At 38.8% G+C, this 25,177-nt stretch overlaps 1 protein-coding gene and 1 long non-coding RNA gene across 4 annotated transcripts in view; one reads left to right on the forward strand and one right to left on the reverse strand.

Moving 5' to 3' along the window:
- Rassf3 (Ras association domain family member 3) overlaps positions 1 to 25,177 on the reverse strand; it is a 130,951-nt gene that overhangs the window by 72,859 nt on the left and 32,915 nt on the right. The window lies entirely within an intron of this gene.
- On the forward strand, positions 9,835 to 19,140 carry LOC125617588. 2 transcript variants are annotated; one of them, XR_007348607.1, is made up of 2 exons: positions 9,835 to 10,146; positions 19,030 to 19,140. It is a non-coding gene; the product is annotated as an uncharacterized LOC125617588 (long non-coding RNA). The 2 variants fall into 2 exon arrangements; XR_007348609.1 differs by lacking the exon at positions 9,835 to 10,146 and adding an exon at positions 16,062 to 16,628.

A 25,177-nucleotide genomic window follows, 5' to 3' on the forward strand; every position in this document is an offset into this window, starting at 1 on the left:
GTTTGTAACATAAAAAACAGGTGTGATATATTTTTAAAAATAAAGAACTTATGGCTGGGGTTGTAGTTTAGTGGTAGAGCACTTGCCTAGCATGTGTGAGGCACTAGGTTTGATTCTCAGCACCACATATAAATAAATAAATGTATATTGACAACTAAAAAAAATTATAAATAAAGAAATTAGATAACGCAATAAAAATGTTGAACATCTTTAATGAATAAAGCAAAGGATAGGACAAGTTGTTGATAAAAAGAAAAAATAGGGCTGGAGTTGTGGCTCAGTGTAGAGCACTTGCCTCACATGTGTGAGACACTGGGTTCCATCCTCAGCACCACATAAAAATAAATAAACAAAGGTATTTTTCCCATCTACAACTAAAACATATATATATAGAGATAGATAGATAGATAGAAAGAAAAATATAAAGCCCAGTAGTGGTACACACCTATAATCCCAGCTACTTGAAGGCAGAGGTATAAGAATCATGGGTTTGCAGACAGCTTGAGCAACATAACAAGATCCTATCTCAATTTTTTAAAAAAGTGCATAAATAAATATATATGCACATACACAAACAGCTCATCAATCATTTATATATTAAAACATTCACTCAGGAGCTGGGGATGTAGCTCAGTTGGTAGAGTGTTTGTCTCACATGTACAAGGTCTTGGGTTCAATCCCCAGCACTACCAAAAAAAAAAAAAAAATCTTGTTCTAATGGGGTTGGAGAGAGGCAGGCAAAGAACAAAGTAATTATATAGTATGTTAGGAAGTATAACTTTAATAGAAATCATGAAGAAAAGATGAATGTTTTACATAGACTGAACACTAAAGGTCTCACTGAGGAGGTCAGTTCAAGAAAAGAGGAAGGGAGGGAGCTGGTCATTTCCTATTTTTAGCAAATGCATTTCAGGCAGAGAAAACAGAAAGTATAAAGGTCCTGAGGCAAAAATGCGCTTTGGCATACTCAAAATAAAAGAAAGGAAGCCAGTGTTTCTTAAGTGGGCAAGTGGAGGGAATAGTAGGATTTTTTTTTTTTTTTTTTTTAGTTGTAGGTGGACACAATACCTTTATTTTATTTATTTATTTTTATGTGGTGCTGAGGATCAAACCTAGGGCCTCACAGATGCTAGGTGAGTGCTCTACCGCTGAGCCACAATTCCAGCCCAGCAGTAGGAATTTTTAAAAGTAACAGGGACAATGCCTTGAAAGTAAAAGCATAGACCTTGCTTTGGGTTCTTACTCTAAGATAAAAAATCACTGGAGATTTTGAACAGAGGAATGACAATATTTGACACACTTTTTGTGTGTATGTGCTGGAGCTTGAACTCAAGGCCTCGTACATGCTAGGCAAGTGCTGTATCGCTGAGCCTTGTCCACAACCACTGATTCACCTTTTATTTTATTTATTTACTTACGTATTTATTTATTGATCGGTACTGGGAATTGAACCCAGGTGTGCTCTAATACTGAGCTACATTCCCCGCCTTGTTTGTTTGAGTCAGGGTCTCCCTAAGTTGTCCAGCCTGGGCTCAGACTTGTGATCCTCCTGCCTCAAGCTCCCAAGTAACTGGGATTACAGGCGTGCACCACCACACCAGGCCTGATTCACCTTTGTAAAGAACCCCCTTGGTTTGCAAGCAGAGAATAAACTGTTAAAACTTCTGAAAACTCAAGCAAATAAAACAAAGGGTTTCATTTTTCACTGATGAGGATATTAGCATATTTTTTAAAGTAGGTCATGAAACAATGAGCATAATAGAACTATATTTATTTTTATTTAACTATGATTGTAGGTAATCTTATATGTTTTCTTTTCTTTTTTTTTTTTCCTTCAGTACTGGGGATTTAGCCAAGGGTGCTTTGTCATGGAGCTACATCCCCAGCCCTTTTTATGTTTTTTTTTTGTTTGTTTGTTTGTTTTGTTTTGTTTTGAGACAAGATCTCCCTAAATTGCTGAGACTAGTTTCGAACTTGTGATCCTCCTGCCTCAGCCTCCCCAATAGCTGGAATTATAGACATGTGCCACTGCACCCAGTATAGGTAATATTCTTAAAATGTGCTAGAAACTAAGTTAAATTATCAGGGAGATTTATCATAAAGGCCACATTAACAGACAACTATTATCTTGATATATGGGCGACATGGAAAAAGCCTGACCCTATGGGTCAGGCAGACCAGCCAGTTTGAATGATAACACTGTTGCTCTCATGTGGCCCTAGGGATTTAAGTAGCTCCTTTGTAACTCAGGTTTATCATCAGCAAAACAGAAATAACAATGTCTTCATTTTACTTTTTTGAGTTTATTGTAAAGATTAAGTGAAAGAAATCATGTAAAGCCCTTGGCAAAGAATAGGGCCAAGTAAATATTGGTCTTTCTTACCCCAAATATTAGATTTTGGTGCACGTTCAACATCCATTATCCATTTCTTCCTTGTTAACTAAATAAAGACTTTAGTTCAAGAATCTTCTCCTTGGTAAGAGGCCCAATTCCAGCTCAGGGCAAGGCCTGATGTTCCCAGTGGGTTGTGGATGTGATGGTCACATTTCTCAGTACCAGAGTGGCTTTAGGTATGGGCAGGTCTCACATAACCAACCCCAGAGATACTGAGACAGGAAGGAAAGTCCTCTGAGTGGTTTTCGAGAAAAGTTTTCTCACCTTGAAAAAAAGACCACAAAAAGACCCATCCCTTCTTCCACAGGATTTCCCCTGCCTGAATGTGGCACCTGGGAATTCTGCAGCCATACTGTGGATGAAATTGACACCCTGACATCAGCAAAGATGGTAGATTCAAGGAACCTTCATTGGTCTTTGAATTTACCAACTTTGAAGCTCCCCTGAGTAGGACTTCTTGTTATGTGAAACAATATATTTTGCTAGTCTGGCATGGTGGCACATGCCTACAGTCCCAGCTACTCCAGAATGAGGAGATAACATCACTTGAGGCCAACCCAAGCACCACATGTCAAAACCCCATGTCAAAAATAAAGACACACAACTATAATCCTAGCAGCTCAGGAGGCTGAGGGAGGATCAAGAGTTCAAAGCCAGCCTCAGCAAAAGCGAGGCTCTAAGCAACTCAGTGAGACCGTGTCTCTAATAAAATACAAAATAGGGCTGGGGATATGACTCAGTTGTCAAGTGCCCCTGAATTCAATCCCTGTGCTCCTCATACACACACAACACACACACAAAAAAAAAGATAGGGGAGAGGAAGGAAAAAAGGTAGGGGAAAGGAAAGGAAGGGAGAAAAGGAAGGAAGGGAGGGAGGAAGTAGTGCTAAAATTTCTCTCAAAAATTCTATGACATTCAAACTTAAAGATAATGGAAGTCTGTTGCTTCAAGGCTGATAGAAAATAGGCTTTAGTAAACCAGTCACTGCGGGCAGGCCTGTAATCCCAGCAGCTCTGGAGGCTGAGGCAGGAGAATCACAAGTTCAAGGCCAGCCTCAGCAACTCAACAGGATCTGGTCACAAAATAAAAATAAAAAGGATTGAGAGCTGGGGTCGTGGCTCAGTGGGAGTGTGCTTGCCTAGCATGTGTGAGGCACTGGGTTCGAGTCTCAACACCACCTAAAAATAAATGATAAAAAAGTCTATCAACAACTAATTTAAAAATAAATAAATAAATAAAAGGGCTGTGCAAAGTGCCCCTTGGTTCAATCTCCAGTGTCAAAAAATCTTTTTAAAAGAAGATAGGCATGAATGTTCCCTCTGATATACAGACGCTAACACACAATAAGGGGGTGGGAGGAGAATAGAAGTTCGTTGGATTGGACAATGGGAAATGGAGAGAAGGGGGAGGGTGGAAATAGAAAAGACAGTAGAATGAATGGGACATAACCTTCCTGTGTCCATATATGAATATACAACCGGTGTAACTTCACAGTGTGTACAACCACAAGAATGAGAAGGTATATTCATGTATACCAAAATCCATTTACTGTCATGTATAGCTACCAAGAATTAAAAAAAAAATTAAAAATTAAAAAAAAATAGGCACTGGGGTAGCTGCACTGATATAGTCAGTTTCTCTTCTATTTGGTCAATTTCTGTGGCTTTGACTATTACCATAGTAACTTCCATTTTGTTCATGACAGTGACAAAAATAAACAATATATTTGAAAGATAATATATTCCGTGGCTAAGTATCTGGGCTCGGAAGTCAGACTGACTGTGTCCAAATGTGGGCTGAGATAGTGTGACCCATGGTAACTTGTACTACGTCTAGAACATGGGAGTGGGGGATGATATTACTTGCCTTGTAGGATTCCTATGGGGATTAAATAAAATGAAGCATGTAAAGCACAATGCCCGGCGCATAATAAAAGTTCAGTTAATGCCAGCAAAGATGATTACACAGAGGGAAAGCATTTCCGTGTTTGTTTGGGCACGTTGTTGGTGTCCCAGAGAGTCATATGCTCTTTGTGAACCTGGAGATGCAGGTTTCTGGGACAAGATGAAGGAGGAAAACAAATGATTTTTTCCATCACTAGACTTGCCAATCCTGCCTCCCTTGGGCCTATTAGAATGAGCTGAAATATTTCATGCCAGGGTACTACCCGGTGCAAGCACTCTCAAATGAACCCCATAGTTTGGGATGTCTGTGTCCCAGCAGATTTCATTATAGGCTCCATATTTCCTCATTACTGTGATAAGAACTGGCCAAGGAAAGCACATATCTGATGAAAAAGTCCTCAATCATTATGATATTTTATCACATCATCTTCTCAGACCTCTAAGCCCTTGATATTAATATTAACCCTCATATCAAGTGATAATTACTCGTCTCCTCTAGAGGTTAAGGAAACAGGGGGTTGGGAGTGTCCCACAGTGGTAGAATTTGTCCTTACTATTCAGGAGGCCCTGGGTTCAACTCCTAGGACCAAGAAAGAAAAAGAGAGGAAGTCAAAACAGATAGGTGGGAGGGTTATATTCCAAAATTGGGAGAGTGAAAGCAAGAAAAATAGGGAGCAATCTTTTTTTTTTTTTTGGCGGTGCTGGGGATTAAACCCAGGGTGTCATACACATCAGCTATGTGTTCTACCACTGAGCTACATCCCCAGCCCAGCAGTCTTCATTTAGTTGTGGTATTTTATTTATTTAAAAATAATAAAGCAATAGGACAAAATGTTAATGTGTATCTTAAATGGATACTGGACACAGATTTTTAAGTAATTTTGTCCACATTTTTTGTATGCCTAGAATATTTTTTTAAATTTATTTTTGTAGTTGTAGTTGGACACAATAACTTTATTTTTATTTTATTTATATGTGGTGCTGAGAATCGAACCCAAGGCCTTGCACTCGAGAGGCAAGCACTCTACCACTGAGCCATAACCCCAGCCCCTAGAATATTTTTTAATTTTATAATAATAAAAAAACTAAAAGACAGATTATAATTGTAATTTTTAAAAGCCATTAATTTTTTTTTTTTTTTTTTTGGTGGTGTTGGGATTGAACCCAGGGCCTTATGCATGCAAGGCAAGCACTATATCCCTAGCCCTACATTTTTTTTTTTTTTTAATGGTGTTGGGACTGAAGCCAGGGCCTTGTGCATGAGAGGCAAGCACTTTACCAACTGAGCTGTATCTCCAGCCCATCATTACATTTTAATAATACAAAGAACTAACAGGATCTAGAGATTAAGTAGGAGATCTCAGATGGAAAACTTCTGAAAACTTAAGTCCTGATAATGAAGCAGACTCTAACAATTTTGTGAAAAAATATTTTTAAATGCCAATAACCATAAGTATTGTTTTAATAAGACCTAGATGAATAAAAAAGAAAAATGAGCCAGGTGTGGTGATGCATGCCTGTAATCCCAGTGGCTTGGGAGGCTGAGGCAGGACGATCACAAATTTGAGGCCAGCCTCAGCAATTTAGTGAGGCCCTAAGCAGTTTAGTAAGACTCTGACTTATAATAAAAAATAAAAAGGACTGGGGATTGTAGCTCATTGGTAAAATATCTCTAGTTTTAATCCCTAGTACCAAAAATGAAAAATGATCCTGGTCTGGGCACTTTAGGAGTTGCAATGGTGTGCAGAAAAGATTATGAAGAAAGGAAGAAAAATGTTCACTTTTCTATGTTTAAAATTTTACTTTCCACCTGTAATCCCAGCTACTTGGGAGGTTGAGGTGGGAGGATCACAGATTCCAGGCCAGCCTCTGCAATTTTGAGGCCAACTTCTGCAATTTAGTAATACCCGTTTCAAAATAAAAAAATAAAAAGGGCTGAGGATGTAAGTCAGTAATAAAGTGCCACTGGGTTCAATTCCTAGTAGTGAAAAAAATATATATATGTATACATGATTATATATACATATATATAATATAAATAAATATATTTATTTATATTATATGGAAATCTAAACAGAAAAGGAGCAAAAATATTCCAGAGCAAAAGCCAGTTTTAGATTAGGAATCAGCCTAGCACGGTAGCGCGTGTCGTGAGGCAAAGACAGGAGGACTATGAGTTCAAACCCAGCCTCAGCAACTTAGTGAGGCCCTGAGCAAATCAACAAGACCCTCTCTCTAATAAAATATAAAAAAGGGCTGGGGATGTGGCTGGGTAGTTAAGCACCCTAAAAAAAAAAAAAAGATTGGGAATCAACTACAATAAGAATAGTTTTAAAACTTTTGTTTGGATTCCATATCTAGCACCACAAAAAGAGAAGGAAAAGAAAAAAAAACACCAACTTTTGTTTGGGTCTAGTGGTGCAACTCACTGGTACAGTACCTGCCTGGCACTCATTTAAGAGGGTCTGGGTTCAATCATTGGCATCAAGAAATAAAAAATAAATAAAAATGTTTAAGTTATAGCTTTGAGATAAAAAAAAATTCAACATTGCACAAAACCACTGGGTCTAAGGTGTTTGCTGGTAATTTCCACTTACTATTTCCTATAGATCACAGTTGAAAATTCTTATGATTTAATTGAATCTAAAAAGAATGGATGCTTATATGGTCAATAAAAAGAAAGAGAGAATTCTACCTTCCCTGAGATGAGGAAAAATTTAAAAAAGCATTAACATCTGAGTCATTTTTGGCAAAGATACAGGACTCCCAAAGGACATTTGAAAGTAAAACTTAATTGTTCCTCAAATAGTGGGTAAACACAGTTTGTTTGCCCTCATTAAAGTTTAAGTTCAGGCGCTGGGGTTGTAGCTCAGTGGTACAATGCTTGCCTAGCACGTGTGAGGCAGTGGGTTCGATCCTCAGCACCACATAAACAAACAAAATGAAGTTATTGTGAAAATAAAAAGTTCATTTTCAATGAAAGAAATTCTTTAAAATAATTTTTTTTAGTTGTAGCTGGACACAGTACCTTTATTTTCTTTCTTTCTTTATTTTTAATATGTTTTTAGATATTGATGAACCTTTATTTTATTCATTTATTTATATGTGGTGCTTAGAACCCAGTGCCTCACACATGCTAGGCAAGTGCTCTGCCACTGAGCCACAACCCTACTCCCTATTTATTTATTTTTATGTGGTGCTGAGGATCAAACCTAGTGCCTCACCCGTGCTAGGCGAGCGCCTCACCTGTGAGCCACAAACCCAGCCCATCAATGAAAGAAATTCTATAGAGAGAAACAAAACAACCCCTGAAGCAGTTGACACGTTATGTTTTCCAATTTAGATATTATTCCTAAAGAAGGCCTGTCTGATAGGGGAAAAAAAAATTTCCTTGAATATTTTTAAGCTCTTACAGGGTACCAGGCACTCTTCTGAGTGTTCTGTCAATAGAAGTTCACTTAATCTTCATTACACCCCTCAATGACCCCTAATAAAAGGACAGTGCAGAGTGGCTATTACAGATACAAGTGGCAAAGCAGTGGTAGCCCCTAGGTTCCCCCTTCCAAACACTTTGAGACACTGCCTTTGGGGCTCAACCAGCTGAGGACAAGAGTACAGTCAATCTGCCTTAGAGAAAATCCGGAAGGTTTCTGCCTGTCAGAAATGATTTTCAGTGAATTGATTTGAAATGTGTTGTAGGAGCTTGCATTAGTATGAGAGATATTTGCTATTGAAGGTTTAAAAAAAAACAATTGTTTTTATTCAATTGGCCAGGACATTGAACTTCCCAATATTTATTTTAATCAGTCGTTCCAACTGATTGTAACCTTTTCCACTGACATCTGCCAACTCTCCATCCCTTATTTTGTATATAAGTAAAGAGAATCTGAACTCTTTTTTAAATTTTTTTTTCTTTTTCTTTTTTACCTTTGATGGACACAGTACCTTTATTTTATTTATTTATTTTACATGTGCTGAGGATGGAACCCCAGTGCCTCATACGTGTGAGGCAAGCGCTCTGCCACTGAGCCGCAACCCCAGCCCCTGAACTCTTTTTGCCATGGAGTATTTACCAAAACTGTGGCCCATCCACAGCAGCATTCTCTCAGTCAGGGCCTTTAAATTCAGAGGTATGGCTGGTAGACTAATGCTGTCCACAAAGAGAAGAGCCAACCCTTGTCATGTGTCGGTCTCATTGAATTCACATTCATTTTGTAACATGGGTAGAATAAAAGGACATTTTCTGGAAAGTTTGCTTGAGATGTAATGTCAAGGGGCTGAGAGATGGAGGGAGAAATGGGGAATGTTCTGTGGCTAAATATGGAATGTTTATCTCTAACATAGCAGAGATCTGATGGCTGCTTTTCAATACATGGTACCTCTACCCAGAGCCCACCATACCTGACTTTGAAATCTGTTTTATAGCAACAGCTTTAGGTAAACAGAAATGCTTTTTTGTTTCTTCAAGAAAGGCATTCCAGGACTATACTGGTCCTTCTTTACAAATAAGGACAAAATAAAGTCCTTCTTTACAAATTTACATTGGCTGCAAAATGTTGGTGAAGGAGGCTTCTGGGCAGCTTAAACTGGGCTGCATACATTATCCATACCAAAGAAGACCTGAGTTGCTGATGTAGGCCTTCTGCACTGGTCTCTCTTGTTCCCTGCTGGGCTGCATCCACACTCAAGGAACATCCATTCTTTCACTACTTAACTACTGAGCCCTCCCTAGATCCATAGCACCCTAGAAACTGGGCAGGACATAAAAGAAGTTTTAAATACTTTCCTGCCCTCCAAATGTTTTAATTCAGTTGATGAGGGAAAGGTACCCCATGGAACAATTACATAATAATGAGAGTCTGTGATTAGCCTATCAATAGATCTATGAAGAATGTGATCAGAACATCAGAAGAACATTATTTCATCTGGGAAGTCTTCAAAGAGGTGAGACTTAGTTTGAATATTTTTTTTAATATTTATTTATTTATTTATTTTTAGTTTTCGGTGGACACAACATCTTTATTTGTATGTGGTGCTGAGGATCAAACCCCGGCTGCACACTACCGCTTGAGCCACATCTCCAGCCCCTTAGTTTGAATCTTAAAGAAGGGAGATAGATGAGAGGAAGAGAATAGAAGAAAGGTCATTTGCTAAAACTTAGGTACAAACTATTAACATAAAATTGAGGGGAATTAGAAGATTTGGGGGTACTGGGGATACAGCACAATGGTAGAGGTTATGCTTAGTATTCATGAGGCTCTGAATTCAATTTCCAGTGGAAGGAAGGAAGGGGGACAGAGGGAAGAAAAGGTAAGGAAAAGGAGAGAGAGAAAAAAAAAAAAAACCAATCTGAAAAGCTGACCAGATAGGTGAAGACCCAAGTCTTGAAAGATATACCAAGGAGATAAGACTGTTGTAAATTTGGAAAGTGCCAGACAGGGCACCATATGAAGAACAGAATTTGGGAAGTAGAGTGGGTGGTGGTCTGTGTTGTAACTCCAATGAAGAGGAGCAAAAAGCTCTGACCATGGCTTATGAAACTTCCTGTGGTTCAGAAAGGACTCCTGCAGTGCAGAGGTTGTTGGGCATTGGGAAATGTACCTCCAGGTCCTTGAACTTTGCTAATCAGTGACGGCCTGTTCTCAAAAACAAACAAAACAATCTCCCACTAAACTCACAAGGCTCATGTGATATGAGCAGGCTAGGAAAGAAATTTCTTCTTGTAGCTACCCTCTCAGCTGCAGTGCCTGGAGCCCCACTAACTGACAAAAGATAGACAAGAGGAAAAAAAAAAGACTATTGTACATACATATGGGAGCTTTACAGACAAAGAATGAAAGCCCAGAGGTAGGTATTCCCTAGGGCTTGTATACCATTTTAGCAAAGTGTGGAGAAGTTTTGGACTTGGGCAGGGGGCAGGTTGAGGGAAGGAGACTAGGAAATCTATGATAAACAAAGGATGTTGAATAAGATGCATCAGGCAGAATCTAGTCATCTCAGGTGATCAGCTTTATTATCTATGGGTCATAAATATTTGCTCTTTGTGACAAAATTTTGCAAATACCTTTTCCCCCCATTTGTTATTTCCTCAGCTAACAAGGCAGGATTGGGGATGGGGTGGGGGAATCATTTTCTTTTTCCTGAAAGAAACATCTTTACAAAGGAAATTTCCTTCACAAGAGGAAATTTTTGGGGGGATGAGGGTGGGAATCGGGTTGGGGACTGGAATCCAATCCCCAGAGACTATAGGAGCTAAGCAAGTGCTGTACAACTAAGCTCCATCCCCAGTCCCCACAAAAGAGATATTTATGCTCTTTTATTTTTAGAGCTTTTCCTGAGTGTGCTGTTCTTCAATTGCTTTCAACTCAAAATAATTGTCATACCAAAGTGGCATATTTTGGAGTGGCATACTTCATTCCTTTCAGGAGTATATTGGAAATAGCAAAACTACTAAACTCTTTTAGAAGTTGCCCATTTCTTTTTGCTTCCTAAGCCTACCACAATCCTTCAAGTAAAAAGGAGCAATCATATTCAGATTAACTACAGGAATTTTTAAATTTTAAGTTTATAAATTGCTTTAGTAAAAAAAAAAAAAAACATTTATATTAGTTATAACAATGTGTCCTTATGTCCCCAGGTACACTGTACATTTAGGCTATATAATCTATTTAACACTCTGAAGAGAATTATGAGCTATTTGTTTAAAGAATCTGTTTACATAAATAATTGTTGTAATAGCTTAAAAGAGAAAAAAAGCACATCATGGCAAAATAGAACATAGTAGAAAGAGTCATAAGGTAAATGACAAGGGACTGGGCATGTAGCCCTTGTCTAGCATATGCAAGGCCCAGAATTCAATCCTCAGCACTAGGGGAAAAAAAAAAAAACAAAGGTAAATGACAAGAACTGTTTTAAATGTTGGCTGTGGTGCTGGGGGTCTGTATCAGTGGTAGAGTTCTTACCTAGCATGATCAAGGCCCTGGGTTCAATCCCTCGTATTCAAAATAAGAAAATAAATCTCAATTGTGATCATAGAAGTTTATGCAATTGTATGTTTGTCAGAACTTGTTGAACTATACCTTTAAAAAGGGTAAATTCTATTTATATAAATTATAAATTTTTTTTAATGGGGGGAAAGGTAATTTACAAACCAGGAAAGTTTTGTCATAAAGAACAAATATCCATGATCCATAAAGCATTTCCAAACAAGTAGAAAAGCAGTAACCCAACAGAAGAATGAGCAAAAAAAGATCTGTAATTTCACAGAACAGAAAATGAAAATAGCCTTTAAACCTACAAAAAGATGCTCAACTTCACAAACAATTAAAAATACAAACTAAAATTACTGAGAAGTACCATTTCTTTTCCATCAAATTGACAACTTTGTTACTGATGTTGCAGGGAAACAGATATTATCACATATGATTATTTCGATTATTTAAAATGGTTCAACTCCCAGAAAGGATAATTCAGTAGAATCTGGCAAATTATATAGGCATTCCTCAGTCTTGAAAACACACTAGCAAAAATAGTAAGTACCTCCTGGTCAAGGTTATGACTGTACCATTATTTGGAAACTAGGTTAGAGATGTAGCACGGTGGTAGAGTTTAATCCCTAGTAGAAGTGGGCGGGGGGAGTAAAAAAAGAAATACACCTTCAATTATGTATTGAAACAACATAAAATCTGGGATTTGTTGGAGCAAAACGAAAAAGGAATGGATAAGACAAGAATGGTACTGGATGCAGAGACACATGCCTGTAGTCACAGGAACTGGGGAGGCTAAGGCAGAATTGCTGGAGCCAGGAGTTCAAGGCCAGCCTAGGCAACATAGTGAGACCCAATTCAAAAAAAAAAAAAAAAGTGTAGCAAAATCTTGACAATAGTTGAACCTGAGTTATGGGCATTAAGGGTTTGTTATACTTTTCTTTCTAGTGTTAATATTTATAATAAAATTCTTAAAACAAGCATAAGCTCTGAATTTTTATTAACTCCATCAGAACACAATCACACCCCCCCTCAGGCCATTTAGTGCACATGAGACCAGAACTCATATCAAGAACCCTCTTAGCATCCTTTCATCTTCAAAGACCTTTAGAAATCTTAAAGATAGAGTTTACCATGTTATTGAGAGGTATTTCAGTTAATGGCTTCATGTCTACATGAAGAAATTAAATAACAGAGTATAATAATAACAGCTTGATGTGTCTCGGGCCATGCTTTTAAAAATGCTCACAGCACTTTCTCATGTAGTTATCTTAGCTTCACCTAAAGGGTCTGTAATTACTGCTTCTTCACAGATGGGAAACTGAGTATCTGAGAAGTTAAGTGATATCTCTGTGTTCACTGCTGGACTGATACTGAAACTCAGGCTCCCTAACAGCCCACTGGCTGGCATTTGGTAGTTGATAGTTGGTAGTTAACATACAGACTACAAAGGAAAGTAACATTGAGAGATGAGATTAAAATTCATGTCAAGTTTTGCTCCATTTTAGGTGGTACCCAAATTAGAAAGATAACCTTAAAACCCTGAATTTCCTATGTAATGGATAGTCTAAAATGTCTAGAACTAGTTAAAATCATCTGGGTGTATGTGGATAGCCACCTTTCTTCCTTGTCAATGAAACAAATGGTATCTCTTTACTCTTGAAGCCTAGTTTTGTGGGCTTGTGTCTATAAAGTAAACATAGTGTTTGTGCCATCTTGGCCTCATCTTCCCTCATAGGGAAGAACTGAGCTAATATATTAATGTTCATCAAATAATCACAGAGTGCTTTGTTATAAGGCTAGCCCAATTTTTTTTTTTTTCCTTTACGGTACTGGGGATTGAACCCAGGGCTTTGGTAGGCAAACATTCTACCACTGAGCTATACACCCAGCCTCAACTCAAGACCTAAACACTTTATCTTTATGTGTGTGTGTGTGGGGGGGGAGAAGCTATCATTTTTAAATAGCATACTTAATTGTTTTAAAGCTATGTTTGTTGAAGCAATACTGGCATATGGGAAGGCCTTTACATGGAAATGCTATATTTAGTCTTTAATTGTAGAATGCCATCTTTAAATATTTGATTACTCTGGCATTTATATTGTGAAAAAGAGAACTGGCTTTCAACTTAAGTTCTCAAGTTGCTTTTGTTCTTTATCTGTGTAACACAGTTGGTGTTAGTTGAATACTTTGTTTTACTATATTTCAAAAAGCAGTGTGATGATTTCTTATTATTGCTTCATGTTTTCTAACAATTTGAGTTAAACCAAACTTTTGTAAATAAGAAATGAAAAAGAAGTCATGTAAAAATTTCTAGGAATTAAAAGGTATACATTAAAAATATATACTATAACTGGGCTGGGAAAGTAGCTCTATGATAGAGCACTTGCCTACCATAGGGTTTGAGCTTCAGCATTTAAAAAAAAAATACTCTCCTATTATATTTATGCCTCTATTCCCTCTCTTTATTCTCAGTAACCATGAGAGCAAAACTGGGAGTAACTTGCTCTTTCCTGATGTATTAATTTAGTAATTGTATTTTGATAAGTATAGAAACCTACAAATGAAGCTACGGGGGTGGTATTCATTTAGTTAATACCATGAAACCATTAAGTATCATGATCTTGAAAAAAAAATAGTGGGTTGAGATATCATTGTCTATGTTGAAGTATTTTTAACTGGAACAAAAATAAAATTGCTACAGTTTCTATTTTCTTCAAACAGTTACTTGGTAAAAGTGGGTGGAATCCCAAACAAGAGCCAGGACCTAGAGTTCTAGTATAGAAGCCACAACTGGGAGAGCTCATCAGCCTGGCAAATACCAACAAAATCCCCTCTGCTGTACTAGCTGCATCTGTCCTTTACTCTGCAAATGAAACAAGAGGGAGACATGACACCACCAGGCTCAGTCTCATTAATTCTGTGGATGGTGACCCACTGTCAAAACCAATTTCTTAAATCAAATGATGTATTGCCCCCTTCATTTGAGAATACTCTGGCCAGGTAGCATGACATTTTGTAGATAAAACAGCCCCCCTACGTTGTTCTCAAACTATTGCCCATTTCCCCCTTAGGGAAAAAGCAAGGAAAAAAAAAAGTAAAAACCACACACACACACACACAAATCTTTGCCACTCTACAAGAAAAAAAAATGTGTATGGCAGGGGAGGGGGTGGAACATGGAAAATAAACTTAAAAGAGCCTCTGAATTTGGAAATAGAACACTTGACTGACTAGCTATGTGGCCTTGGGTAAAGTATTTTACGTTTCTTGAATCTTAGCTTTCTCACCTGTAAAATGAGGACAATAATACTATGCATAATATAAATCAGACATGATATAAGTTCTCTCTGAAGAGTGAGTTTAGAGGGGATTTTTACTTCCTAATTTTTTTTAAAGAATGAAAATGCTTAGATAATAAGTCTAAAGAGCATCAAGTGAGACAATGAATGTGAAAGATTCTGCAGACACCACTGCTCTACCATGACAATTGCTGAAGACATGTCTAGTGAGATGGAGCAGGAGTGCTGATGAAGCACTGGGGAAGGAAACTTCTCTCCCCCCACCTCCTCTTCACTTTTCCGCATCTGAATTAGGAGCCATTCTGTTGAATCTTAGTGCTTAAGAAAAAGCTCTATATCCCCAAGTTCTCTCCCCAACCTGGTACCAGTCAGAGAAAGAACTCTTTATGGTCTTTTATCTTTCATTCTTTATGGTCTTCTTTCTCCCCTTTCTCCTCCTCCTCCTCCTCCTCCTCCTCCTCCTCCTCCTCCTCCTCCTCCTCCTTCTCCTTCTTCTTTCCCTCCCTCCCTCTCTCTCTCTCTCTCTCTCTCTTTTGTTGTTGTTGGTGGTGGTAGTACCAGGGATGGAATCCAGGGATGCTCTACCACTGAGCCTCATCCCCAGACCTTTTAATGCTTTATTTTGAGACAAGTTCTCGCTAAGTTGCACAGACTAGCCTTGAACTTTCCATGCTCTTGCCTCAGCCTTCTAAGTAGCTGGGATTACATGTGCACCCCTGCATACCCAGCCAGTATTGGATTTTTCCATAGTGGCCCAAAAAATCCCCATTGGTGTCCCTAAGCTGAGGTTACCAGCCTCCAGCCTGCTGGAGAGCCTGGCTTAAATAATCCTATGCTTTTCCAGAGCATTCCTAGAGGATAATACTGCCATAGGAATAGTATGATTTGCCATGCTCCAGCCAACCAAAGTTCAGACTCCCCCAGGAATTTGCTCAGGCTTTGATGCTTTCCATTAAAAACTTGTTGTTTCTAAGGGCTTTCTCTTACAGCTTCAACTCCCAAGGGTGACAGTTTTATCCCCCATGGACCCTGCTATGGTTTGAATGTATGCCATAAAAGTCCAGTGTTGGAAACTAAATTCCAAAATTTTTATGTTAATGGTATTGGATGCAGGGCCTGCATTTGTGGCTTTGTAAGTAGAGGAAGAGAGACCTGAGCTAGCATGCTTGCTCTGTCTTGCCTGTGATGCCCTCCGCCAGACACAAGATGAACCTCACCAGATGCCAAGCACATGCTGGTCTCCCATCTCTTGTACTTCCCAGTCTCTAGAACCATGAGCCAAATAAATTTCTATTCTTCACAAATTGCTGCAATTCGAATATTTTATTATAGCAACAGAAAATAGACTAAAACAGATACTTGGATGCATTCATTCTGTGCCTTTCCTTTGGAATTCATAGGAGAGTCATAGTTGTGAGGATGTGAGGTCATAAAGGAGGGAGAATGACAGTAAGAAATGAAACACCAAGGTACTGAACACTCGCCTAGCATGTGCTGGATTCAATCATCAAGGAAGCAACAGCAGCAGAAGGAGGAGTGGGAGGAGCAGGAGGAGGGAGGGAAGTGGGAGGGGGAGGAAGGGGAAAGGGAAAGGAGATAGGGAGGGGGACAAAAGAAATGGAACATTGACTTTCTTTTCCTTTTTTCTGGATCTCTGCAGTAGATGGCAGCAAGATGTCTGAGGGTACGGAAATTGGGCAGGAGAAGTAAAAAGCCGGACTCTGGCTCCATCAATGAAAGATACTTTTTCCCCTCTGGACAAAAGAGGGAATCAGAATAATGAAATGTTCAAGGTTTGTTAGAAGTTGAGGACATGCATTTCAGCTGAAGAAAGAGCTGTTACATAAATGGGATTTCTCTGTTTAGAAATGCCCCGCAGAAATCAAGCTGGCACCAAAGCCTGCTCCATCTAACTGTTCCTCTGAGTTTTGCTGCAACCCATAAGTTATAATCAGAGGAAGGAAATGCCTGAGAGATCTGAAGGTTTTAATTGTTGTCGAGTACAGATGGTTTGGATTACCGCACAGGAACCTAGCTCAAGGTCAGTGTCTGTAATCAGCTGCCTGAAATCAGCTGCCTGAATATATGATCTTAGCTGGAAAACCACTTCTGGGTTAGAACTGTGTGGCTACTTTTAAATAACATTAGTGCCTGCAACACTGACCGTCAGAGATTAAAACACAAATTTATCAGAAATTGATAGCATAGCCAAACTCACCACATATGTCATGTAAAAGAAGACGCTGCCAGTGAGATTTAAAAGAACAGGAAGTGGATGTGATTGGGTGACAGAAAGTCAAGTCAACTCTACTGCCAGGCCCCCTGGTTTCTTGTAGGTTAATATGGTGACAGTTGGCAGAATGGATTTGCTAGAGATAAAGGAAGATAGAGAGGTTGCAGTGTGTGCCTGGGGCCAGCAAAAATCATCTGGTTGCTTGAAATCTTGGTGTTTGGTGTTTGGTGATTTTTGTTTTTGTTTTTTAAACCAGGGACTGAACCCAGGGGCACTTAACCACTGAGCCACATCCCCACCCCTGACTTTTTAATTTTCTTTCTTTTTTTAGTTGTCAATGGATTATTTATTTATTTATTTATTTATTTATTTATTTATTTATATGTGGTGCTGAGGATCAAACCCAGGGCCTTACACATGCTAGGCAAGTACTCTACCATTAAGCCACAACTCCAGTCCCCCGACTTTTTAAAAATTCATTTTGAGACAGGATCTTACGAAGTTCCTTAGGGCCTTGCTAAGTTACGGAAGCTGGCTTTGAACTGGCAATTCTCCTGCCTCAGCTTCCTGAACCTCTGGGTAAAATCTTAGTATAAAATACACATCTAATTTCTTGTACACGATACAGAACACTTGAGCTTTTCACCCTATTAACAGTGAATAATAAAAGAGGGGTTTTTTTTGTTTGTTTTGTTTTTAATTTCAACAAGAACCCAAATAAAGCAAGGGCAAATAACTCTGTCAAAAGATAGACAGAAGATCCTTTTGATCTCTATCAAAAGATAGAGATCCTTTTGTTCCTACCTTGGGACAAAGATTTAATTCTTTTAGATTTGTTCCTGCCATTGCCTTGTGTACAAAGGGGGATTGAAGTGGGGTATAGGACATCTCTCCAGGGAAAAGAACTTCTTGTTTTGCAAGTAAACAAAATGTAAAGGGCTATTTTGAGATATGTGCTTTGAATCTGAGGATATATGCTGCTATGAACAAGGATTGATCAAATGCTTCAAGGCTAGCGGTGTCTGGGGCTAGGGGCTACACGTGTGTAGCTCAGCAGTCAAGTACATGGTTAGCAAGACCCTGGGCTCAAATCCCCAGCACCAAAAACAAAAAGCAAAAGCCCCAAAACCAAAATGAGTGGTATTTTGAAGCTCCTTCTATACTTTCAACCTTCCCATGTGAGACTTCAGGTCTGAGATTCCTCTCTTGGAGAGACACATTAATGGTATCGATTCTCAAGCCAGCTCAAAGATGTGGGTATCAAGAGGGAGGTGGCTTCAGAATGAAACTTCTGATAACTCCACATCTTTCTTTCCATTGTAAGATACATCTCTTTCTTGGTCCCCAAAGTCCCACCTCTAAGAACCTCTGCAGATTAATGGGTTGGGATTGACAGGACTTTGTTTCCTCTCTGAATGTCTTAGAGATAGGAAAAGATGCAGTTAGCCAAAGAGTCTTTTGGGTTCTAAATTATCTTCTATGATGAAAATAGTACAGCTTGACCATGCACAAATAGGCACAATGATTTATTTAGAAAATTTCTAGGGGGCTGGGGATGTGGCTCAAGCGGTAGTGCGCTCGCCTGGCATGCGTGCGGCCCGGGTTCGATCCTCAGCACCACATGCAAACAAAGATGTTGTGTCCGCCGAAAACTAAAAAATAAATATTAAAAAATTCCCTCTCTCTCTCTTTAAAAAAAAAAAAAGAAAATTTCTAAAGAAATAAAAATCTAATTAACCTTTTGTGGGGAAACTTTTTCACTCCCATGAGCAGGCTGGTGCTAGCAGCAAGGTGAGTAGAGGAGGAAAACTTGGCAAATTTCAGAGAACTGGGCGGGGTGGTGGCCACATGTTGAGATACCTCAAAGGCAAGGTGTCATGATTTTATAGGCTACCCAGGTCTATAGGTCTTTGACCTAGCTTCCTGTGCTTTACAATTAAAAATGTCTTGATTTTTTTTTTTATAGCTTTATTTATAGGTGGTGCCGAGGATGGAACCCAGGGTCTCTCACATACTAGGTGAGCACTCAATCGCTGAGCCACAACCCCAGCCCTTGATTTCTTTTAAAGACTTTCAGATGAGAAAAAACAAGAAGGAAACAGGGAGAGACACTATACACCTTCTCTGGACTTTGGCAATGAGGTCTTTATTATACCCAACACTTAAATTTTGCCTATAACTTTTTTTTTTTTTTAATCCTCATTTCCAGCTTGGCACAATGGTGCCCACCTATTATCCTGGTGACTCTGGAGGCTGAGGCAAGAGGATCATCGCAAATTGGAAGCCAGCCTGGGAAATGTAGCAGGACCCTATATCAAAATAAAAAATAATAATAATAGAAAAGTCTGGCCTTTTTTAAAAGTTTTTTTTTTTTTGAATGGACGCAATATCTTTATTTTATTTATTTTTATGTGATGCTGGGGATCGAACCCAGTGCCTCATGCATGCTAGGCAAGTGCCCTACCACTGAGCCACAACCCCGGCCCAGGGCTGGCCTTTTTATTATAAAGGACCGCTAACACTTAGTTTGGGGCTTTTAGCCTCTAGAACTGTGAGGGAATAAATTTTTGCTGTTTTGATTCACCCTGTTTGTGGCACCTTGTTATGGCAGCCCTAGGAAATGGACATGACAATTAAAATGAAGGTTTTGATAAATGACCCTTACATTTTTTACCATGTGCAATTTTATTGTTTTGTTTTATTAAAAAATTCTTGTCATAACTCAGTCCATTAATTTCACAATCAACAGATGGGTTATACTCCACAGCCAAAAAAAAAAAAAAAAAAACTGAGCCAGAAACATCCTTGAAAGTTCTTTCTAAACTTGAGAGTCTATGACTTTATGGGCTTTAAATCCAGAACACAAAACTTAGTTTTGTTCCCTGTTTTCAGCATAGACAATCCTCTATAATCTCTTATAGATTCTGGAAAAAGACAAAGAAATATTTTAATATTAGACAACACAAAGTTATAACATTAAAAAAAAAAAAAAAGATTGTGGGGCTGGGATTGTGGCTCAGAGGGAGAGTACTCGCCTCGCATGTGTGAGGCACTGGGTTCAATCCTCAGCCCCACATAAAAATAAAAGATATTGTGTCTACCTAGAACATACATATATATTAAAAAAGAGAAAAGATTGTTTATTAAAAACATTTGGCAGTTGACATGGTGGCACACACATGTAATCCCAGCTATCTTGGGAGGCCGAGGCAGGATCAGCCTTTGCAACTTAGGAAGACCCTATCTCAAAAATGAAATTTAGGGCTGGGATTGTGGCTCAGCCATAGAGAGCTCCTCTAGCATGGGTGAGCACTACATAAAAAGGGTAATTTTGTCCAACTACAACTAAAAAAAATAAAAAATGAAATTTTAAAAAGAGTTGGGGAATGCAGCTAAGTAGTAGAGTGCTTGCCCAGCATGAGTGAGGCCTGTGGCTCGATCTCCAGTACTAGGGGGAAAAATATTTGGCTATTGTTAGTATTTTCTTCCCTCACAAAAAAGAAATTAAAACACATATAACCTAAATGTGATTTCTATGCTAATGATTAAGATTAACTGACAAGGCCAGCCTAAGTAGAAACTCTTGGGAGGCTGAATAGAGGTACAAACTTTACAACATGGTTTTTGGATGGTAAGCTCAATTTGTCCCTCATCAAAAAGCAGTATTTAGCTGGGCGTGGTGGTGCACACCTGTCATCCCAGTGGCTCAGGAGGCTGAGGCAGGAGGATCAAGAGTTCAAAGCCAGCCTCAGCAAAATCAAGGTGCAAAGCAACTCAGTGAGACCCTGTCTCTAAATAAAATACAATATAAGGCTGGGGATGTGGCTCAGTGGTCCAGGACCCCTGAGTTCAATCTCCAATACTCCTCCTCCCAAAAAAGGCTTTATTTTACAAGGGAGGGTGGGAAGGGGAAGAATAGAAGTTTATTGGATTAGACAAAGGGGAATGAAGGGAAGCAGGGAATGGGAAAGAGTAGAATTAATCGCACTTAACACAACCAGTGTAACTCCACATCACGCACAACCACAAGAATGGGAAGTTATACTCCATGTATGTATAATATGTCAAAATACCGTCATGTATATCTAAAAAGAACAAATAAAAAATTGTTTTTAAAAAGGCATTAATTTATAAGATGTATTGACCGGAGGGGGCTGACAGAGGCACATGACTTAGTGCCTTAGCCTATTGGAAAAATTTAGATTTTTTTTTTTTGTACTGGGGATTGAACTCAGGGGCACTCGACCACTTGAGCCACATCCCCAACCCTATTTTGTATTTTATTTAGACACAAGGGCTCACTGAATTGCTTAGCTCCTCTCTATTGCTGAGGCTAGTTTGGAACTAGCAATCCTCCTGTCTTAGCCTCTCAAGCCACATGGATTACAGGTGTGCACCACCACACCTGGCTGGTAAAATTGAGATATTTTATCATTATCTGATTGTAAGATCCTTAAAGGCAAAACTCATGATTTGAACATATTTGCATATACTCATAACTGTAAACATCATTCCTTGCACACAGTAGGCACTCAATAAGGAAGGTCAGTTGAAGGAACTCAATTTATAGCAATATAACAACACTCCTACTCTTTTTCCTCCTATACAAACAACACTGATTTCTCAAAGAAACGATCACCTGAAATTCCCACAAACATTATGGACAGTATGTGCCTTTACCACGTTATGGGGCTAAATGGCAGCAGCAAGTGGGATTCCTCCCAGCTTCAAAGAGGAGAAAAGCTTAAAGCACACACTTGAGGTCCATCATTAGTCTGTCAACAGGGCTAGAAATAGAAGCTAGAATTCCTGACATTGTAACTCTTATGGGATGAGCTCGTTTCTTTTAAAAAACCTCATCAGAGTAGAGATTAATAATTTATACTACAATTCTGGGGGAAGCTGGATTTCTCAAAGGGAAGAAAGCCTTTCACTTCATTTTTGGTTTATCATCCAAGGAAAGATCATGCAATAATTTTAGCTATCAATTAGAGAAAAGAAAAACCACCACCCAGGCAACTATTTTTTTTTTTTGCGAAACACCTTTCAGTCCTTAGATGCACTTATACTTTTCATAGTTACTTATAGTATACATGCCTCTGTGCATTCTGTCCTTTACTTTGCATAATATCATAGATGATCTTCCACGTTTCTACACGTCATCATCAAGATCATTTCTAAATTTGGCATGATGGTGCACACCTATAATCCCAATGATTTAGGAGGGTGAGGCAGGAAGATTGCAAGTTCGAGCCCAGCCTCAGCAATTTAGCAAGAATCTATCTCAAAATGGAAAATATAAAAGGGCAGGTGATATACCTCAGTAATAAAATAGGGCTGGTGATATACCTCAGTGGTGGAGTGTCCCTGGATTCAATCCCTCGTACCAAGAGAAAGCAATGTTTACATCTTAGACCACTATGTTAATGGGCTACCATCTTCTAAACTGTGGGCCCCATTGTTTACCATTTACATTAGTTGCCAGGAGTTTTTTGTGTTTTAACAAAAGAAATGTCTTGTGTTTTAACAAAAGAAATGTCGTATGAGCTCCCTCTTTGTGTGGGCAGAAGCAAGTATAAGGACATTTAAGACAACAGAATAACTTGCAAAAAAGGAAAAGCTTATCAGCTCATCAATTTTTATTTTTTATTTTTAACCAGGGATTGAATCAACGGGTGCTTAACCCTGGGTCACATCCCCAGCCCTATTTTTTATTTTGACAGAGGATCTCACTAAGTTACCTAGGGACTTGCCAAGTTGCTGAGGCTGGTTTTGAACTTGCAATCCTCCTGCCTCAGCCTGCCAAGTTGCTGGGATTACATACATGTGCCAAAGTGCGCCCAGCTCACCAATGATTTCCTATCTACTCAATTCTCACAATCAGAGTGATTAAAATCAGTATTTTCACTAACTAAACATACTACATTATTTAGAAGATTGAATTTCTCCTAACTAATGAAAGGCAGTGAACACAGATAAAAGGAATGATTGGTTGCTCTTTTTTTTTTTTTTTGGTGCCAATCTTTCCTAGGTCCACTTGGCCTTTTTTGGTTTTTCTCTCCAGAGCCATTCCACCTTCTCTTACTCTGTAGCAGATTTGTGGCTTCCATGATATTGCCCCAGCTATGTTTATGGTCTTGATTAGTCTAAAGGGATTGTTTTCAACAAAGGCACTAGGAAATGTGAGGAAAGGGATCTAGTGCATGTAGTGCTTTGGGAGCCAGGGATGTTGAGGGGCAGTCTGCACGTGGAGGTTCTATCTTCCCAAAATGCCAACAGCACCCAATTAAAAAGCACTTGTCTATAATACAAGATTTTCTCACCCCTCTTACCATCATGACTGGTTGAGGTGTGCGATCTTCAGTGAACCAGATTTTGGTATTCCCTGGCACATAGTGCCACCAACTCAAAACTGAAGAGTTTTTTGTTGTTGTTGTTGTTTTGGTACTGGGGATTGAAACCAGGGGACACTTTACCACTGAGCCACATCCCCCAGTCCTTTATTTATTTATTTTGAGGCAGGGTCTCGCTAAGTTGCTTAGGGCCTTACTAAATTTCTGAGGCTGGCCTTGAACTTGTGATCCTCCTAATTCAGCTTCCCAAGTCACTGGGATAATAACCACCATGCCCAGTAAAACTGTAGACTTTTAGTTGAAGTATAACTTATATAAAAGTGCATGACTTAAGGCACAGCTTAGTGGTAGAATGCCACACTGTCCTTCATTTGCAAGGTCCTGGGTTCATTCTCCAGCTCCTCCACCAAAAAAAAAAAAAAAAAAAAAAAAAAGTAGTTAATTTTAGGCATATAGCTCATGAATCATCACAAAATGAATACACCTGTGTAGCTGCCTAGATTAAAAACAAACAAACAAAAAAGTGGCCAGAATCAAATCATTCATATTCTTTCTCAATTACTATGTCTTCCCTTTCCCCAAAGGAAACCATTTTCAAACCTTTAATATCAATTTTGTTTTGTTTTTAATTTTTTTTTTAGTTACACATGACAGTAGAATGTATTTTGACATATCATACAGACATGGAGTATAACTTCCCATTTTTGTGTTTGTACACTGATCCACTGGATCAGTAATACTGGAGTTACACTGTTCTTGCATTCATATATGAACACAGGAAAATTATGTCCAATTTATTCTACTGTCCTCATTTCATTCATTCTACTGTGACCTCAATTAGTTGCTGAGGTTGGCCTTGAACTTGCAATCCTCCTGCCTCAGTTTCCTAGGTTGTTGGGATTGTAGGTGCATGCCACCAAGCCTGGCTTGATTCCTTTCGGTGCCATTATAGGTATTACATTTTTAAAAGTTCATTTTATACTTTTTTGTTGCTCACATACAGAAATACACTTGATGGGGCTGGGGATGTGGCTCAAGCAGTAGCGCGCTCGCCTGGCATACGTGCGGCCCGGGTTCGATCCTCAGCACCACATACAAAGATGTTGTGTCCGCCCAAAACTAAAAAAAAAAATAAATAAATATTAAAAATTCTCTCTCTCTCTCTTAAAAAAAAAAAAAAAGGAACGGTTCATAAACGTAATAAGAAGTTTGGAGGTGGCCCTATAGTTCATGTAAGATTTAAAAAAAAAAAAAAAAAAAAGAAATACACTTGATATTTTTATATTGACTTTGAATCTAGTTATCTATATAAATTTATATATTACTTATAGTATAATTGCCCTGAAGATTATTAAGGATTTTCTATGCACACAGACATGTCATCTGCAAATTATGGCTATTTCTTTATTCTCATCCTTCTATCTTTTATTGTATTCATTAGGGTGTCTATACAAAGTTAAATAGAAGAGGGGATAGCAGCCAGACTTAGCAAGTTTCCATTCTCAGAGGGAAGCTTTTCAGGTTTCACCATTAAGCTGATATTTGCCAAAGGTATTTTTGTAGACTACGTTTATTCATAAGTTTTTGTTTGATAAAAAAAGAACCACAAAGCCCAGTGGCATATAGCAACAGGTATTTATTTCTTGCACCTATGTGGCAATCAAGGGATCTGGGCTAGGCTCAGCCCAGTCATTTTGCTGGTTTTACCTGGGCTTATGGGGGCATCTGCAGGTCAGTGAGGGGCTCTATTCTCTCCTGAGCTTGATGGACACCCTGACTGGGGGTAGATGTGTTCTGTTTGTTTTTCATCCTCCACCTGGGGACAGTGGGCTGCCTTGGGCAGGTTGTTCTCATGGTAAATGGCAGCATGAAAGAGCAAACCCAATAGGCAAGCCCATTTCTAAACTCTGCTTGCCTCAAATCTACTAATATCCCAATGCCAAAAGCAACTCAAAAGGCCAAGTCTAGAGTTAAGAATAACCTTGCCCATGAAGAAGGATACTG

The sequence above is a fragment of the Marmota marmota genome, unplaced genomic scaffold, assembly GCF_001458135.2.
Source record: "Marmota marmota marmota unplaced genomic scaffold, marMar, whole genome shotgun sequence".
Classification (NCBI taxonomy): domain Eukaryota; kingdom Metazoa; phylum Chordata; class Mammalia; order Rodentia; family Sciuridae; genus Marmota; species Marmota marmota.